The sequence below is a fragment of the Taudactylus pleione genome, unplaced genomic scaffold, assembly GCF_031769625.1.
Source record: "Taudactylus pleione unplaced genomic scaffold, aTauple2 ptg000236l, whole genome shotgun sequence".
Lineage (NCBI taxonomy): Eukaryota > Metazoa > Chordata > Amphibia > Anura > Myobatrachidae > Taudactylus > Taudactylus pleione.
The window spans coordinates 5,756,174-5,765,702 of NW_028284638.1; positions in this window are offsets into that span (position 1 = coordinate 5,756,174).

Consider the following 9,529-nt stretch of genomic DNA (forward strand, 5'->3'; position numbering starts at 1 on the left):
AGAACTTAGGTAACGGACTACAAGTCTCAGACTTTTGCTATACTGAATATACTGAATATATATTGGCCAGGCTGAGAACTTAGGTAACGGACTACAAGTCTCAGACTTTTGCTGATAAGCAATGTTATTTAGTATGTCACTGCATAGTATATTAGTTTGATGTTTTTCGTTTCTTTGTTATACCCCTTTTCCACCTAAATTCCGGGTCTGACCCGGAGTTGGAACAAAGTTCCTAACCGGATCAGACCCGGAATTTTGCCGGCGCTGACTCGGGATATTCCCGAGTCAGCGCCGCTCACACCGCAGTCGGGTCTGCATAGACCCGGCTTTTGCAGAGTGAAAGTGGACGCTTGGAGATGACGTCATTGACCAATCGGCCGGCTAGCAGCGCACTCCAGGTCTTCGTGACCCGGAGTGCGCTGTTCCCATAGCAGGGTTTCACGGGCTACACCCGTGTTAAACCCTGCTAGTTACCTGGGTTGGATTGCCGGGTCACTTGACCCGGCGATCCAACCCTCTGCCCTTTTACACCAGGGAGCTGCCCGGGTTAACCCTCCAAAAACCCGGGTTTTAGCTCCGGTGTAAAAGGGGTATTAGTTAGCTCATTGAGCCTGTTATTAGCCTAGTGGTATGTGCTGTGTGTTTGTTTAACTCAATTTATTGATAGCCATATTAGTGGGAGGGTGCTGGGCTTGTAAGCAATCAGTAATTTAACATGCCAGGTCTCCTACATATTGGTCATTAGTAGGCTGGAATAGCCTGGCTGGAATTGCTCCATTCAGAAGTGCATTTTAAGATTAATACTAGCGTTACACCAGCGTTGAACCGAAGTGGAACAGAAGGGAAACAACCAATCTGCACTTCTAAAAACCTAATCTAGATTTGGAGAAAAACCATCAACAAAGGTGATTTTAAAATCTCACTGCTACAAACTCCTGCTGACTGCATAACCAGGACTTTCAAAACTGAACTCTGGTTGCTACAAAAACTCTGGACATCACTTGCTACTATTTGTGCTGCCTCTGTGCTTAACAGATAATCTTACTAAATACTGTTAATATCAGCTTAACTCTGTAATAATGTCTTTTTACATTAGCACTTTGGTCTAGCCTTGATCTAGCTACTGCTACTCTCTACTCTAATATTCAATTTCTGCTCCCATCTTATCTCCACTTTTTCTAAACTCTAGAATATATTTTTGTTGTGCTGACACTGTACCTCATCCTTACCATGACCATGTTGTCTTCTCCCTTCACTCAGTTTCTAACTAATCTTTTGTTCTGCCCTCTGACTCCACCTCTATCCTTTCCCCCTGGTCTCCTCCACCTCCTCCTATCTCCCCTTCTCTCTCTGCCTTCCTCCCCCTCTTCTCCCATTACTCTATTTTCTTTCTCTTATACCCCCCAGGGATCCTACTACCCCACTGGTAATCTTTCCTCCCTTACTTATCTCCCTGTCACTTCGCCCCACTTTCATTCACGTCTCCTTAACTTCCCTCCCTGCCCACTTCCTACAGGGTCCCCTCCTAGCACAGGAGCACGCATGATCCTTACACTCTATTCATCTCGGTCTCCCAAAGTATTCTCTTCTCCACGCTATTGCAACCCTGATAATCTCATTCACATCTCTCCTATCAACTCTGTCACTCTATCCTGTGCCCTCTGGAATGCCAGATCAGTCTGTAACAAACTGGCCCCCACCCATGACCTTTTCATCTCCAACTCCCTGAATCTCCTGGCCATTACTGAAACCTGGATTTTACCCTCTGACACCACTTCTCCTGCAGCTCTCTCTTATGGAGGCCTCACCTTCTCCCACACCCCCAGGCCTGGGGGTCGCCATGGTGGTGGTGTTGGGGTCCTTCTATCCCCTGGTTACTCATACCAACATATACCATCAGAACCATCCCTTACATTCTCCACATTTGAAGTTCATGCTATACGCCTCTTCCAACCAGTACACCTCAGAGTAGCTGTCATCTACCGTCCCCCTGGCCCTCCCTCCAAGTTCCTTGACAACTTTGCTTCCTGGCTCACTCACTTTCTCTCCTCAGACCTTCCCTCTATTATCCTCGGTGACTTCAATATTCCTATTGATATCCCCACAGAATCTGCTGCCTCCAAACTACTCACCCTCACTTCCTCATTTGGACTCTCCCAATGGACCTCCTCACCCTCCCATGCGAGTGGGCATTTGCTTGATCTGGTATTCACTCACCGTTGTGATATTTCTGCTTACTCCAATTCCCCATTCCCCTTCTCTGACCATCACCTCCTCTCTTTTAACCTATTCCTCTCTCCTTCCCCTCCACTACCTCCAAAAGCCACCATCACTAAGCGTAACATTGAAGCCATCGACACTGCTTTCTTTTCTTCCCTACTTGACACACTTCTCTCCCCTATCCTCTCTTTCTCCTGCGCTGAACAAGCTGCTTCCCTATACAATGCCTCCCTTACTGCTGCTCTTGACTCTGTTGCTCCGGCGATCACTACTCAACCTCGCAAATCCACACCTCAACCCTGGCATTCCAAGTGCACCAGATACCTGCAAAAATGTTCACGAACCGCCGAGCGACAGTGGAGAAGATCACGCTCTCAGGCAGATTTTCTCCATTTCAAATTCATGCTGTCATCCTACAGTGCTGCCCTTTCCCTCTCTAAACAGTCATATTTCAAGAATCTCATCTCCTCCCTGTCCTCAAATCCCCAGCGTCTCTTTTCCACCTTCAACTCCCTCCTCTGCCCACCCCCTCCTCGTCTCCCCTCCTTGCTCTCTGCCACTGACTTTGCTACCTATTTCACATCTAAAATTGATTCCATACGTCAGGACATCATATCCAACCAGCCCCCCAGCTCTCCACTTCCTCCTTTCCAGGATCACCCCTCCCCATCCATTTTACAGACTCTGACATCCTTCTCCCCTGTGACTGGAGAGGAAGTTAAGGCCCTTATCCAGTCCTCCCCCCCTTCCACCTCTCCCCTCCCACCTCCTCCGCTACCTCTCTCCTTCTGCCTGCTCCCATCTTGCCCACCTCCTTAATCTCTCCCTCTCATCTGGCACTGTTCCTTCTGCATTCAAGCATGCCCGTGTTTCCCCCATTCTTAAAAAACCTAACCTTGATCCTAACATTCTCTCTAACTACCGTCCAATCTCTCTCCTCCCTTTTGCCTCCAAACTCCTTGAGCGTATTGTTTACAACCGCCTCACCACATTTCTTTCCTCCCACTCCCTCCTTGACCCTTTTCAGTCTGGCTTCCGTTCTCTCCACTCCACTGAAACTGCCCTCACAAAAGTCAGCAACGACCTCCTTGCTGCCAAATCCAAGGGCCACTACTCACTGCTCATTCTCCTTGATCTCTCTGCTGCTTTTGACACTGTGGACCACCCTCTACTGCTGCATATACTTCACTCCCTTGGTCTACGTGACACTGCTCTCTCCTGGCTGTCCTCCTACCTCTCTGACCGTTCCTTCTCTGTTTCCTATCATGGCGACTCCTCCCCCCCACAGCCTCTTACAGTAGGTGTTCCCCAAGGTTCTGTTCTTGGACCTCTCCTATTCTCTCTCTATACATCTTCTCTAGGTAAACTCATCAGCTCTTTTGACCTCCATTATCATCTCTATGCTGATGATACTCAGATCTACCTTTCCTCACCTGATCTTTCCCCCTCTCTACTGACTCGTATCTCCAACTGTCTCTCTGCTATCTCTTCCTGGATGTCCCAGCGATTTCTCAAACTTAATATTTCTAAGACTGAGCTGATAGTCTTCCCACCCTCCCACATAACATCATGTCCCACTATTTCTTTATTAATAGATGGCATTACTATCTCATCTAGCCCCAAAGTGCGTTGTCTTGGAGTCATCCTGGACTCTTCCCTCTCCTTTAAACTACACATTCAGAACCTCTCATAGTCCTGTCGTTTCCATCTCAAGAATATTTCCAAGATCAGACCCTTTCTCACCCAGGATGCTACCAAAACCCTTGTACATTCACTGGTCATGTCCAGACTGGACTACTGTAACCTTCTCCTAGCTGGCCTCCCCAAATCCCATCTCTCTCCTCTCCAGTCTGTGCTCAATGCTGCTGCTCGGCTCATCTTCCTCTCCAAACGCTCTACATCTGCCTCCCCTCTTTTGCAAGCCCTCCACTGGCTCCCATTCCCTTTAGGAACCCAATTCAAGGCTCTTACACTCACTTACAAAGCCCTCACCCATTCCTCTCCCATTTACATCTCTGATCTCATCTCCCTTCACTCTTCTGTCTGCCCTCTTCGTTCACTTAATACACGCCGCCTTTCATGCCAATTGATTACTTCCTCCCACTCCCGCCTCCAAGACTTTGCCCGTGCTGCTCCTCACTTTTATAACTCCCTCCCTCTCCCTATCAGACTCTGCACCTCTCTACCATCTTTCAAACGAGCTCTTAAGACCCACTGCTTCATTAAAGCCTTCCAGCTCTCATCCTAACTTGCTGCTACATCTTCCTTTCTCCCAACCCACCCCATTCTGTGTCACTCCTGTTTGTCTTCCCCTCCCTTAAAGAATGTAAGCTCTTTCGAGCAGGGCCCTCTACCCTCTTGTGCTTCTCCCTACTGTAATTTAATTTATCTCTTACTAGCCACTAGGGCAACTAACACTTTGCTGGTTATGCGGGCGTTAATGTCACTAATATAGCAATGTTTATCCATGTCCTGTATTGTAAGTCAATGGTTACTTTTTTGTCTATGTACTTTGTAAGGCGCTGCGGAACACTTGTGGCGCCATATAAATAAATGATAATAATAATAATAATTAATCATGGCCGACGAGTTACTACTGTGTAGCCTGGAGTTCCTGAATTTTTGCTGTTTACTGCTGTTTGAGACAGCAAATGTGAGCTTAATGCAGCTTCCTATTGGTCTGCAGGGTCACGTCTGACTGGCAGACATCTTTAACGGATTGACATAAAAGTCTTATATATATATATATATTGCAACAAAGAGGCTACTTATGATAAAATAAAGGTCCCAAATTGTCAAAATGATTAATTAAGCCTGATAGATAACTGATAATTTTGTTATAGCCCACATAACAGACTGTAATTATATAACTGTGGAGGTACCCCCTCATATTTAGAAGGGGCTCATATAGATCATAGAGGGGTGCTCTTTATTATTTGGATGACTATTATTCCTGTGGGACTTTGATGGGATTTATGTAGTAGATTGTTTGCTCCCTCTTCTACCCTGCCTGCTGCAGCAGTGGGGGAGCCGTTTGTAGCCAGCAGAAAGTGCTGGAACTGCCCCGTGTGGCAGTTGGAAAAAGAAACGGACACTACCAAGTTGTTAAAAGGAGGGCACTGACCGGTGTGGTGGCAGTTCCCGGAGTTACCTAAGTGAGAGAGGTCTGTGTCCCATGGCACTCCCCTCACCTCAGCAGAGTTAAGAAACTGAGTCAGGTTCACAGCCAGGACTCTGGAGGAGCTAGCAATTGGGAGAGAGTGGGACTGGCACAGCTTCCTGGTCTGTGTAAGATGATGTAAAACAGAAGAACCGGCAGTGCTAAACCCATCTCTTGTTCCTGCTATGACTGCTGCCTGTCATGACCTCAGCAATGTTAATGAAAATCCACTGTCTGCCCTGATACCGGCTACATTTCTGGAAACCCAATGCCTGCTGCCTGTCTTGACCGCGTCATGTTCATGGAAATCTGCTTCCTGTTGCTTGTTCTGGCCTCAGCTATATTACTGGTAATCCACTCTCTGCATCCTGGCCTTGGCTATGTTAATGGAAATCCACTGTCTGCTGCCTGCCCTGACCTCCTCTATGTTAATGGAAAATTCTAGTTCTTATATCTTCTGGGTTATTGTGAACCAATCTGGACTATTGTGTATGCTGTAATATCATCCAATTCTTCTTTTTTAATAAACCTTTGTCTCACCAAAGAATAGGTCACTAGATCTTTACAGTATAGTTTGGACAGGTTTACTACTATACGCAATGCACACTGTATTTTCCTTTGTTCTCTGCCAGGTACACCAAAGAAATATTCCTCCTATGTTCATGGAAATCCACTGTCTGCTGCCTGTCCTCACCTATGGCAATGTTTACTGGGGCATGCCCTTTAACCCTCTGCTAGTCTCAGTATAAGCCATAACAACAGCACCAGTCTTTGTGCTTCAAGGATATCGCCAAGTTCTTTGTTTAACATACAAAAACTTTAAGAGAATATCTACTATACTGTAGATATGGATTATTTCATGAAATCTGTATATTGATCACTTCATAAAAGTTTTTTTTTTTTTAATAAAAGGTGACTTCTTATATATTCTGAATTTATCTATGCATCAACCCCCAAAACAGGAACAATGTTGAAAAAGTAAGGGCAAAGCATGGCAGGGCTAAAAGCAAATTTACCTTTAAAAGGTTGAAAGAGTTGTGTTTAGATATTATGCAGATAATATAATCTAATAGAGAAAGTAGAGTAGGTAACCTCTAGAGATCCATAATGGAAAAATATAAATTAATTTGATATACGATTATTAAATGGGTTAATGCCAATCATAAAAAGTTTAAAATGCTCAATCAAAGGAAAACTATCATAATGTTTAAAAATAAAAGTTGTATAGAATTTAACTGAACATTATAGTCAATTTTTAAAAGAAAATCAAAGTCTAGATTACAATTAGGGCCTTATTTAGAGTTTAATGCCTTTTTGTGCTGAGGCACATATAGCTCCAAATACATGCAACTCCAAAGCTGTGAGGGGTGCATCAGAAATGTGTAGACTTACATACAAAAATCTATGAGTCTGGGGCAAGATCGGAGGCTGAGTTGCGGTACTGTTGGTTATTTGGTCACTTCATATCTCACTTTCAAAATGTGACTTGCTACTGGTGCTACTACTGCTGGGTACACACTGGCATACATATCGGCTATTCAATTGAATGGCCGAAATATTGTGGGCACGTCGGCGGGTGTGCACCAGCAATATATATCCAACAATGTCGTTAACAGACTTATCACGTCGGCAGTCCAGCACAGCCAATGGCCGATCGTGCTGTGTGTATATACACTTGCTACAGAGGCCACCAGTGACTGGCATCAGAACTGGGCGACAAATGCCCGCCCAGTTGTGACGTCAGTTTCGACACATTGGGCAGATGATTGTTAAGTGTGCATGCATTTACCAATTGCCAGATAGGACAACGGATCGTCCAGACGGCTAATCCTTCATCCTAGTGTGTACCCAGCTTAAGCCAGATCCTAACCATAGCCTTGCAAGTTTACTTGGGAGATACCCCTCCTTGTTGCTCTGATGCTTATGCATTAACAAGATTCTGGCCTCAGGTACCTGGCTTGTTTCACCTCCAAATTATGTCCCTAACCATGCAGCAAGTGGACCAATCTTTACATCCAAACACAATATAAAACAGATGAACAGCGCTGACCACAGAGAACATATAAACAATATTTAATTACATATATAAAAATATAAATAACAGCATAAAACAAAGGCTCAAGGTGGCCACACATCTAAAGATTATCTGTCCAACCAGCCAACTAGTTGATTGGTTGGAATGAAAATCTGGTAAGGAATGAAAGCAAATGACAATCAGCAATTTGCTCCCAAACCCCGGAAAATGGACCAAAAATGTTGTTTGAACAAATAGTTTAGATCAAACATTTAACAAACTTGTCTGAACGACCATTTTCATCTGTTTTCTTGCATTTAAGGAGCAAATTGTTGATCATCAGTTACTCCCATATGTTACCAGATTTTCATTCCAACCAATCAACAAGTTAGCTGGTTGGATATAAGATGGTCTAGTGTGTGGCCAGCTTAAGAAAAAGCACACTGTGAATTCACAGCTGATATATATTAATAACAGCACCAGTGAAAATGTTATAGCATAGCACTCTTCAGTAACCAATAGGATTCTTTCTGTGGGTACAGATAACACAGTATTTAAACACCCAGTCCGGCAGACAAAAATGATCAGCAGATAAAAAATTAATATGATTATGATAATGACTGGTATTACCCACACCAGAATAAAACATGAGATAATGTCATGAACAAGGGCTATTGATCTATGCCCAACTAAATAGTGTCATGGATGACAAGGACCGGACTTCGTTGGTGCTTAGACCAGTCTTTCAGTCACTGTCCTAAATGGATAGCGGTCCTACAATACAATACAATACGTTTGATGATACTGAGTCTCTGGCTGTGCCCGGCTCTTACTAAAAGTTCAATGTGAGTACTCACGTGGCACAACGCTGTGCTGGCGATGGAGACATAAACGACAGGTCGTATTACCAGACTGCTCGCAGCACTCTCCTCGCTACCTCTGTATCTGTGCCCTCCTAGTGTATGCACTGGGTCTGATTCCACTTACACAGATCTGCTTACACTCTCCTACCCTGTCAGCCTGATCCTCGGGACATTGGGCTACACCGTCCGAGTGACGCACAGTCACGTGCCGAGTCACGTGTCCGGACATCAGCTGGTTGTTGCCAGCCCCGTGTGGAGGTATACACCCGGCGAGTGTGGAATCAGACTCGGTGCACAGTACCACACTAGGAGGGCAGTCTGGTAATACTCCAAAGAACAAAAAAGAAGTAACTCGCGACCACAGACCGCTGCTGTGTCCTATCTAAGGTATACCCAAAACCTAAATATACAATTTCAAAACAACAAGATAGTGTCACTAGCGCAGTCTGTATGGAGAGGTCTACAAGGTATCCATCTTCGTCTCACAGAATGTCTTCACCACTGTTTCATTTCAAGATACGGAACCATATTCTGGATAGAACTCACCACTGGCACTCTATTACCGTTCACTGAAAGGTTTCTTTAACACCTCCTTTTTCTTTCAACACATCACACCACAACACACCAGTCTGGTAATACGACCGGTCGTTTATGTCTCCATCGCCAGCACAGCAGTGTGCCACGTGAGTACTCACATTGAACTTTTAGTAAGAGCCGTGCACGGCCAGAGACTCAGTATCATCAAACGTGGTAGGTTTATAAGCCAAGGAGTATTGTAGGACCGCTATCCATTTAGGAAAGTGACTGAAATACCGGTCTAAGCACCAACGGAGTCCAGTCATTCTCATCCATGACACTATTTAGTTGGGCATAGATCAATAGCCCTTGTTCATGACATTATCTCATGTTTTATTCTGGTGTGGGTAATACCAGTCATTATCAGTGTTCTCCCCAAGCTGTTTTTTGTGGGTGCACCACCCGGCACTTTGGAAGCCTGCAAGTGGGGACAGTATCTGGGAGCTGTATAAAAAGGACCAGATCCTACAGACTTTGCAGCTTTTTCATAATCAGATGACTGGGCCTCTAATAAAATAAGAGAATATATAAAATGTTATTTCAAGTTTAAATCATTATAAGGTCAGGGTTTAAAACATTTTATTATTGTGAAGGCCCCCACCTGGCTACTTCTTGATGCCACCCGGCTGGAAAAATTTTCTGGGGAGAACACTGATTATCATAATCATATTCATTTTTTATCGGCTAATCATTTTT